At 55.9% G+C, this 9,998-nt stretch overlaps 1 long non-coding RNA gene across 1 annotated transcript; it reads left to right on the top strand.

The window, feature by feature from the left end:
• Positions 1-6,963: 6,963 nt before the first annotated feature.
• LOC116423506 lies at positions 6,964-8,374 on the top strand. Its single transcript, XR_004234119.1, has 2 exons — positions 6,964-7,331; positions 8,005-8,374. It is a non-coding gene; the product is annotated as an uncharacterized LOC116423506 (long non-coding RNA).
• Positions 8,375-9,998: the final 1,624 nt, after the last annotated feature.

Genomic DNA, 9,998 nt, shown 5'->3' with positions numbered 1-9,998 from the left:
ATTTCACATTCTTTCAATGGACCTTCCAAATATCTGCATATTCTTCAACATTATTTTCATGACATTGCAGTATTTGACTACATTCATTTCTTTTTTAATTTTTATTATAGCTTTTTATTTACAAAACATATGGATAATTTTTTCAGCATTGACCCTTGCAAAACCTTCTGTTCCAATTTTTCCCCTCCTTCCCCTCACCCCTTCCCCCAGATGGCAGATAGACCAATACATGTTAAATATGTTAAAATCTATGTTACATACAATATAGACTACATCCATTTCAAATGCTTTATCCATCCATTTACCAATTATTTGGCAATTACCTTGTTCCCAGCTCTTTGCAATCATGATGATGTTGGATATATCCATATCCATATATTCTGTATGATATTACTCTCAAGACATGTGCCCAATGAACTTATTGGACTAGAAGGTTCACTTTTTTGTTACTGTGACAAAGCATTACCAGATCGCCCTCCAAAACACAGATCAATTTGCAATTCTACTGGCAATGCATGAAAGCACCTGTTTCTCCATCCCCCAGTTGACACTGGGTGTTGTGTCTTTTCCTTATTTTTCTAGTCTGATGGGCATGAAGTGGTACCTCGAGGTTATTTTCAATTCAATTGTGCATACTCTCAGTAAGATTCTACATTTTTTCAAGCATTGTTTTTGTTTTCATAATAAAACATCCTCTTTTGTTAACAGTTCAGAGCCTTTGACTTTCTATTCGGTGGTGGCTAGGGTTTGCCTTAGGTGTTTAGATCAGTTCCTTAAAAATTTTAGATGTCATGTTTTTATCTCATATTTTCTCCAATTTTTTCTGCCATTCAATTATTTTTCTTTTTATCACAAATATGTATTTTTCCCTGCAGTATTTTCTAATTTTTATATAATCAAATTCATGTGCTGTATACCCCTAAAATTCTTCCATGTGCTTAATAGTTATATTTTATCTGTCTTGGGCAATCGAGATCCTGTTTTGTTCCCCTTTCTTAGAACTTTCTTATAGTTTGTTTTCTTGTATTTTATTCTATGATCCAGCTGGGATTCATTATGTTATGTGATGTGAGGTGAGTATCTAAATTCAATTTTCACCATATTGCTTGCTAGCCAGTTTCCCCAACAACATGTATTAAATAATGAATCATGCCCCTGTTTTTTTCATTGTCTATCAGTTTTTAAAACATTTATGTTTTTTATATATAAGGTCTATTTCTGGAATTCCAATTCTGTTTCACTAGCTTATTTTTCTCCTTTCTAATAAGTTTCAATGAGCACTGTTTTTATGTTTTAAATTCTGAAAGAGGAAATCTACTGTTATTAGGCCACTTATTTGCCATATAAATTTTGCTATGATTTTATCCAGTTTTATAATGAAATTTGCTGGGAGCATTGAACATCACAAAAAATGAAATTGGATATTCCTTACTAGAAAGGAAATGACTGGTAGCAACTGGAGCCATTTTGGAATTAGTCCGTATGTAGTCGGGTCACCGGAGATTTAAAGTAAAGTTAGAGCAAAAAGAGCCGAACTGAAATAATGAGCATCAGAAGGAGGTACTATACATAATCCCTAACATGACCTAATGAAAATACACTGTTGACTCTGAACAATAGGAAATGGAAAAAAACAAGGACATTGACTCCGATTATAATTATTTCTTAGAGAAGTTCAGCCCTCTCCAACTCTCCCCACAAGGAGTTCCAGAAACTGCTTTCACCAGAAAACAGTCTCCTTGCCAAGCAGAGTCATGGAAACCAAGGCAATGCCAGTCTCTAGTACAAACCCCTCTGTGGCACTTAATCTAGAAAGGCAGAGGAAGATTCAAAGAGGTACCACCTCACCAAGCAGGAAAAAAGGCAGGAGGGTAAAGTGAGCTTGCTGTGAGAGCACCTGGATTTGCTGAATGACTGAAAGTTTTCACAAAAAGTCAAGCAGCTCAGTAGCCTATAAAGGACTAGTTTTAATTATAGCATGTTTTCTCAAACAAATAAAGAACGGCAAGGAGGGAGTGGCAAAAGACACTATCTGGGTTTCGGTCTCCGGAGCAGTTAGAGATGGAACTCATCGAAGCGTGACAACAGATGTTGGACGTGACAGACCTTTTAGATCTAATAGTGATGGATCCTTGCCATCTATGAGAAGGGGAATGATAATTTTGGATTCCATTGCCTGTTTCTGGGGTTAGGAAGAGCAGATGAAACCGACCAAGGACATACAGGAGGGATCTGGGTTGGTTGGGACTCAGTTAAAGATGATCCAAGGTTGATTTTTACTACATCTAAAAGGGGTAGCCCCCTACTCCATCCTTGCCAAGGATAATACTACTACTCTCCTCTAAAAGTGACCCCCCAGGGGTGATTCCCAGTCCATAGGCTTACTGCCTCATCTCCCCTTATCTTCTCCATCTTCCTCTTCTCCCCCACAGCCTCTTTGTTGTATTCTCCCTTGCTTGACCTCTGAGGTAAAGGAGGTGGGGGGCCCTAGTCCTCGACCACAGGCTCTTTTACCTATGATCACGAGCCCATTCACTGCTTTTGGGATGTTGCCCCTTTCACAGTTTCCTTTCTCACTCTCCCTTCCAATTCTCCCTATCCACTGACTCTTCAGTGCTTACAAATGGGTTTGGGTCTGTCCCCCAGACTTCTGTGGATGTGATGGAGCCATATCTGACTCTTGGTGACCCCATTTGGGGTTTTCTGGGCAAAGATTTTGAAGAGGTTGGCCATTTCTTTCTCCAGTCCAGATTCTTTAAAATGTTTGTTCTGCTGTTTTCCCCTTTAATGCCCCCCTCCTGGAGCCGCCATTTGTATTCCTCTCTTTTTGTTCCTTACCTCTTACTGCTTCCAAACACCTCGAAGGTGGGCTTCTAACCCTCCAAGCTGAAGCTGGGCTCTCCAAAGCGACGGCCATCTCATCGCTAGCCTTTTCTCAGTCCTTGTCCTTTCCTGTTGCTCTGGATTCGGTTCTCTCTTTCTGGACTTCTCTGACATTGCTTCTAGCTCTTTCCCCCGTCTCTGATCACTCTGTCCTCTTCTCCACTCAGTGTGTGTGAGCATCCCTCTAGGACCCCTCCTGAGCTGCTCTCTCCTCTCACACTCAATCTTTCTGGATGATGTTACCAAGTTCCACACTTTCCATTGTGATCTTTGAACTTCCCTAAGACTATGAGTAGAGCTGTAGGTACTTCTACAGATCTAGAGATGGCATCTTTCCTGAAGTCCAGTTCCACAGCCCAACGGTGATCTGGACAGTTACATCTGGACACTCCGAAGCCCTCCAAGCCAACATAACCCAAAGGGAACTCGCCGCATTTCCCCCAAATGGCGCCTTCCCCAGATCCCTGTTTCTCTTGGGACATCATCATCCCTCTAACCTGGAAAGTTCTCAATGCAATGCTCTCCTTGCCCTTCCTTCATATTTCATCAGTCATCAAATCTTGACCCCCACGAATCCCTTCCAGTTACCTACTTATCACATTGGTGTAAGTTTAAGGATGTATCAATATAGAACATTAGTATATACTTGAGTATATTACTGCTATAATCCTGGGGATCTAAAGACTTTGGACATCTGGCCGCCGATCAATAAGGGTTTGGTTTTTAGCTGGAGATTCTGTGAATTGTCTCCACTGGGTAAAAAGGGGGCTCATTTCAATCCAGTTTAGGCCAACTGAAATTGGCCAGTGGCTCTGAAGGGGGCAGCCCCCTCCCTCCCAGGGAGGGAGGCCCGAGCTCTGAATTTCTACCTAAAAAACAAGTCCTCCAGCTTTCCAATGAGGGGGTTTGACTTTTTGCCATTGAAAATGCCCCGTACCCATGTGTGCATGGGCCAGTGGGTATATGTGAGTGTGCACGTGTCCCTGCGCCGTACCCATGTGCGCGCGCAGCCTCTCGGCAGCCTCAGCAGTGGTGGATGTGTGTGTGTGGGGACAGTGTGGCCTGCCCCCTCCCCCGCTCAGGGGAAGCCCAGGGAGGCCAAAGCTTCTCGACCCACGTGGGGATGCCGGCAGATGGCAGCGGGGGCTGAGGCAGCAGGAGAATTAGGAAGGACCCAAAGCCACGGATGTTAGGAAAGGCGGCGGGTCCATGAAAGCGGAAGGAGTTTGCCCAGGGACCCTGGCCAGGAGCCCTGGAGTTACCCAGCTCCAGGGCCTTGCAGCAGTCCTCAGTTTCCTTATTTGTCCCCGGGTCCTGATCCTCCAGGCCCATCAGGCCTCCGGGCAGTCTGAGTCACAGCCTCCTTTTTTCCAGAACTGGGAGAGAGTCTTCAGTGCGTGGGTCCGGCCCTGCTCCAGTTCCGGCTCTGCGTTTGGGGAAGGACGCTGTGGGGGAGGGTCTGGGTCTGCACAGAGGAAGGGGATCGCAGAGCCCGGCGCACATGGGAGCAGTGAGAAGGGACTGAGGAGCAAAATAATGTTTTGGTCATGTATACTTATTGTATATCTAAGTTATATTTTAATATATTTAACATCTACTGGTCATCCTGCCATTTAGGGGAGAGGGTGGGGGGGGTAAGAGGTGAAAAATTGGAACAAGAGGTTTGGCTATTGTTAATGCTGTAAAGTTACCCATGTATATATCCTGTAAATTAAAGGCTATTAAATAAAAAAAAAAAAAAAGAGAGAGAAGGGACTGAGGAGGGGAAGAGGGACAGTGGGGGCCGGTCTCCGCGGGGAGGAAGGTCAGGGCCCAGGATTGTGGGGGGTCTCAGGGCCGTTTTAGAGCTGAGGCAGCTGAGGCCCGGCGCTGACTGAAGGCCACAGGGCAGCCTTGCTGTCAGGGGCGCTGAGACTGGGCTGCTCCTCCACCAGAGCCTCCGCCTTGTCCCGGGGGTGTCTCGTGCCAAGGGGATGCTAGAGATGGAGCCGAGCTGGGGGAGGGGCCGGAACCTCGCCTCCAGGAACGGGTCAGCGGCCTGGGGCTCAGCGCCAGGAACATCCTGCTTCCTTTTCTTACTTAGTCTGACCCTGGGCAGCTCAGTCAGTCCCTCCGCAGCATCTGTTAAACCCGGTCTAGGCAAGAGCGGAAGGAGTCCAAGCCCGCCTGGCATCATGAAGCCCCTCGGAGAGCCCGGCCGGGACTAGCAGGCAGCCGGGAACGGGGAGCCAAGGCTGCCAAGCCAGCCTCAAGTCACCCGTCTTGGGCGCCCACGCTCCCCAGCCATATGGTACGTAGGATCAGCTTTGTGGTGGGATCTGGGAGAGCACCCACGGCTCGCAGCAGCCCCCTCCCCCGGACCCCACGGGGTCTCCAGGACCGCGAGGGACAGAGGGGAAACCTCCGCCGGGGGCTCCCCTGCCCAGACCGCCCCGCCTCCTTCAGACTTAGAGGAAGAGGGGCCTCTCCCGGCTATCCCGGGAGCCCAAGGCAGGGATCCAGAAGGATCCGAAACCCAGCAGGAGGCTCGTGCTCCTGAGCCGCCTGACTCAGAGCGCTGGCGCACGACGGCGTGAAGTTGTGGGGGCTGTGAGAGAACAGCCTGCCCAGCGGCGCTTCCGAGGGGAGCCCGGGGAAGGAGAGCGTGGCTCTGGCCCAAGAGCGGGGCCTGACCGGACTCCCTGGGCCCCGACCACACTCCCTGGGCCCGGACAGGACTCCCTGGGCCCCGACCACGCTCCCTGGGCCCCGACCCCTCCCTGGGCCCCGACAGGGCTCCCTGGGCCCCGACAGGGCTCCCTGGGCCCCACCGATCTCCCTGGGCCCCGACAGGACTCCCTGGGCCCGGACAGGACTCCCTGGGCCCGGACAGGGCTCCCTGGGCCCCGACAGGACTCCCTGGGCCCGGACAGGACTCCCTGGGCCCCACCGACCTCCCTGGGCCCCGACCGCGCTCCCTGGGCCCGGACAGGACTCCCTGGGCCCCGACAGCACTCCTTGCCCCGCCACGGCCCTGCCCTTGCAGATGCCTCCGATGCCGAGATGCGGGAGGGCCGAGGCTTGGGACCTCCCCTCCTCCCCCCCCCAGCGGCCTCAGGAGCGGGTGCGGGCAGGTGGGAGGTGACTCAGGCTGCAGGCGCGGGGGCAGCTACATCACTGGGAGGGGGCCACGGGGCTCCCACCCTGGCCCTGGAGTCAGCGAGAGCGGGATCCTGCCTCCAACACCCACTGCGCATGCTCCCGGACAGGTCCCCACCCCCCCCCCCCCCCAGCCACCCTCCTCCCGCTTCTCCGAAAGGGGGCGCTCCCAGCGCGCATCCGTAAGGGGGCGGGGCTTGTGGGGCTCCGTCCGGTCCCCGGGGAGCAGGCGTGAGTTCCGGGGGCCCGGCGTCAGGAGAGGTTCTGGGCAGGAAAAGCGACAGAGCACTTGGGGAACCGGCGGCGGCTCCCTGGGGTCCGGGCGGGAGCGGCGCAGGCTCCTCCCGGGAGCTGATGCTTTAAGCCGGCGCGAAGGCAGCGTGTCCGCCCTACGAGTGATCCAACGACGGAGTGCGCTCCTACCCGGCTTCCCCACCAGGTGGCGCTGCGGCCCAGGGGCCGTCTTCCTCCCTCCGCAATCTCGGAGTCTCCACTAGCCGCCAGGGGGCGCTCAGGGGCTTGGTCCAACCCTGCCGGGCAAGTGGGAAGGGATGGAGAGGCTCCAGAGGCTGAAGCCCCAAGTCAGTGGTTTGTCTCCGGCTCCGGCGCCGGGCTCCGCTCTCTCCCCAACCCCTGCGTTCCCAGAGCCCGAGCCCGAGCATCCTCCAGCGGCACCATTTATTAAACGTGAAAATCCAAAAGAAGGGATTCAGCTTCCCGGGGGCAGGGAGCGTCGTCTTCCGGGGGCGTCATCTTCAGGGGCGTCATCTTCCGGGGGGGGCGTCATCTTCCGGGGGGGGCGTCATCTTCCGGGGGGGGCGTCATCTTCCGGGGGCGTCATGGGGGCGTCATTCTTCCGGGGCGCTCATCTTCCGGGCGTCTATCTTCCGGGGGCGTATCTTCCGGGGGGCGTCATCTTCCCGGGGGCGCATCTTCGGGGGCGTCATCTTCCCGGGGGGGGGCCCAGCTCAGCTTCCAGCCTCCTCCCAAACCTCTCCCACTCGCCCCTCCAAGGCCTCCGATATGGGGAAGGGCTCCTAACCCCGGGACCCGCACATTGGGAAAGGAATAAGGAAAGACAGATGGCGGCCCCCAGAAGCCTGGGCCCGACGGCCGCCGCGCTCCTTGTCCTGCCATCCGAGGTGACTCCAGCCGGGCCCGACTCGCTTCTGAGTTGGATTTAGGGGCCGAAGCTGCGCGAAGTCACCGGCCTCGCTCCCCTCCAGCAACATCGGCTGCCCGAGCCCAGAAGGGGGAAGGAGGCCCCCCAGCATCGCCTGGGAAGCCCGGGGTCGGAGGGAGGGACGAAGGTCAGGGCTCCCGGGATGATGGAGGAGGGTTCCAGGGTCGGAGGGAGGGAGGAAGGTCAGGGTTCCGGGGACGCTGGACGAGGGTTCCGGGGTCAGAGGGAGGGACGAAGGTCAGGGCTCCCGGGATGATGGACGAGGGTTCGGGGGTCAGAGGGAGGGAGGAAGGTCAGGGCTCCCGGGATGGCAGGAGAAGGGGGGGGGGCGGAGCCTGCAGGAGTCCGATGGAGTCCCCAGGGAACTTCCGGGAGGACAGAAGGGCGGAAGCGGAGGGAGGTCAGACTCCGTTTGAATGTCGGCGTTGGAGGATGGGCAAAGAGCAGAGCCTGTGGACAAAGCTGAAAGGCCCCCGGCTCCTGCCTGAGGGCTTCCGGGGGGCACAGAGGTCACGGCCACCTTCCCCTCCCCCAACCCTGCGGGCAGTAGCTGGGACTGAGCCCGGACCCACCTCCAGGCCCCGCCCTCTTGTCCACCTCCCCAGGACACTGACAGAGCGCCCCAGGAGGGCTCTGGAAGCCTGGGAGAGACGCTCCAGGGGGTGTTCTGTCAGTTTACGCTGAGAAAGTTCCAGGGGACGCAATGTTTAACAATAACAGAGCATTTATGCAGCGCCTCCTGTATGCCAGGCACTGTTTAAGTGCCGCACAACTATTATTTCCTTTGATTCTCACAACAGGCCTGAGAAATGGGACCATTGTTAGGCCCTACTCGGAGTCATTTGCTGCGGCTGCTGCCTTCCCGCCCCCCACAGCTCAGCTCCCTCGCGGGCCGGGGCCGGTCTCCTTCCCAGCAGCCTCCTGGAGCCAGCGCCTCTGCTCCCTTTCCTTCAGGCCCCGTCGCGTCACCCACGCTGGCAGCGCTCGGCAGGGGCTGAAGGGCAACCTCTCTACAACTCAAAGGGGGGGTTCTAAGACGGGGCTTGGTGTCCAACACTAGTGAGAAGCTCCCGCTCAGGGCTCGCAGAGCATCTAATGAGACCCGGGGGGGGTCGAGCCCCTGCCCATGACCCTCCCTTGTCCCTCTTCTCCTCAGTCTTCCAAGATCTAGAAATACGAATAATAATAAAAGATGAATAATAAAATGTTATGAATGTATTCAATATGTAAATTATACGCGCACATATAGGAAAAGCTACATAAACAGATGAAAACGACAAACATAAAACCAGTCAGGGCCTGGGGGCCGGAGACATTGACACCAATGACCGGAGAAGGCAGATCCCGCGCCGGCTCCCACCTGCCCTTGCAGACCCGGCAGACCCCGGGCGCCCCCCAGTCCGGCCCGCCTGGTCTGCCTGCTGCTCCCCCTTCAGTGGGCCCTCTCCGGCCTCCGTGCCTTTGCAGAGGCTGCTCGCTTCTGCCGTTGGGAGCCCGCAGCCGGCTTCAAGCCCTTCTCCTCGGGCTCCTTCCTGACCCTCCCCGTGCTTCCCACCACACCGGGCCCGGTGCGGTTTCTGTAGATTGGCTGGGTGTTTATAGGAGCCCCGGCATCTCCCCGGGAGACTGGGACCTCCCGGAGGTCAGGGACTTCTGCCTCTGTGTCCTCAGCTCGCTGCAGGGGCCTAGCAAACAGTTGTCACTTAATAGATGCTTGCTGATTGATCGGACGGGAGACAACCGCCCTCCTCCCCTTGGGATCTTGGTCATTCAATTTGGGGACGGCGGAGCCTTCCAACGTGGCTCCTCCCGGTGTAGCCCGGGCCGGTCCCTGCCCCGGGTCTTTCTGCTGCGGCCCCTCCCTCTCCCCCCACCTTGGGGAGCCTCAGCCGCCATCGGCAGGAAGGGCCGCTCCCGGGGAGGGAGCGGAACCGGGAGGAGATTTCATCGGGCTCAGTAATTGGCCTGATAATGTTCCGCAAGAGGGGAGAGAGAAAAAGACCAGTCCCGTTTCCAGAGTTCATGAAAGCGCTCGAGGTGGCTCTTTTTGTAGCTCCGACTCTCCGCTATATGGCGGTTCTAATTTTAGGAGCGGGGTTGCCATGGCAACGGGATGTATTTTTTGTTAAATATAGCAGCTGTTTCGGCTCGGCTCCCCCGCCCCCCAAATGTCCTTCTGGACAAGGAGCGGGTTCTGTCTTCCGAGAGCCCTTGGGCTATTCTGGGGAGACGAGGGGGGAGAAATGAGTCTGGGCGCTCCCGCTGGGATCCGTCCCGTTCCCGGGAGGCAGAAGGCGGCCTCCCATGACCAGGAGCCGGGTTTAGATCCCCCTCCCCCCCTGCACGGCTCCGGGTGTCACCAGCCCAGCCTCTTGGGGCTCCAGGGTCCCCCGGAAAGCGAGGAGGCTGCGGGGGGGCGGCCTTAAGCCTGGGGCTTTAAGGCTTGGTGACCTTGGGCGAGCCCCTTGCTCTGAGAGGGGAGGTGGCAGCTGGGGCGGGGGGGTGGGGGGGGGGGCGGGGGGGGGGGGGGGGGGGGCGGGGGGGGCGGCCTCGGGAACAGGCCCTACTCCCGACTCACCGCCTGAGCCCCCAGCAACTCTCGCAAGTGTATTCGAGGCGCCCGCTCCCCCGGGGCCCCCTTCCTCACTCATGTGCCGCCTTGGCCCAGGTCTCAGCTCCCTCGGGTGGAGAATGAGGAGGGGACCAGCCAGAGGGAGGGGGAGGGGGAGGGGGGGAGGGGGGGAGGGGAGGGGGAGGGGGGGAGGGAGGGTAAGATGGAGAGCCGGCGGGAGGG

The sequence above is a fragment of the Sarcophilus harrisii genome, chromosome 4 (assembly GCF_902635505.1).
Source record: "Sarcophilus harrisii chromosome 4, mSarHar1.11, whole genome shotgun sequence".
Classification (NCBI taxonomy): domain Eukaryota; kingdom Metazoa; phylum Chordata; class Mammalia; order Dasyuromorphia; family Dasyuridae; genus Sarcophilus; species Sarcophilus harrisii.
This window is presented reverse-complemented; position numbering and strand designations above follow the sequence as displayed.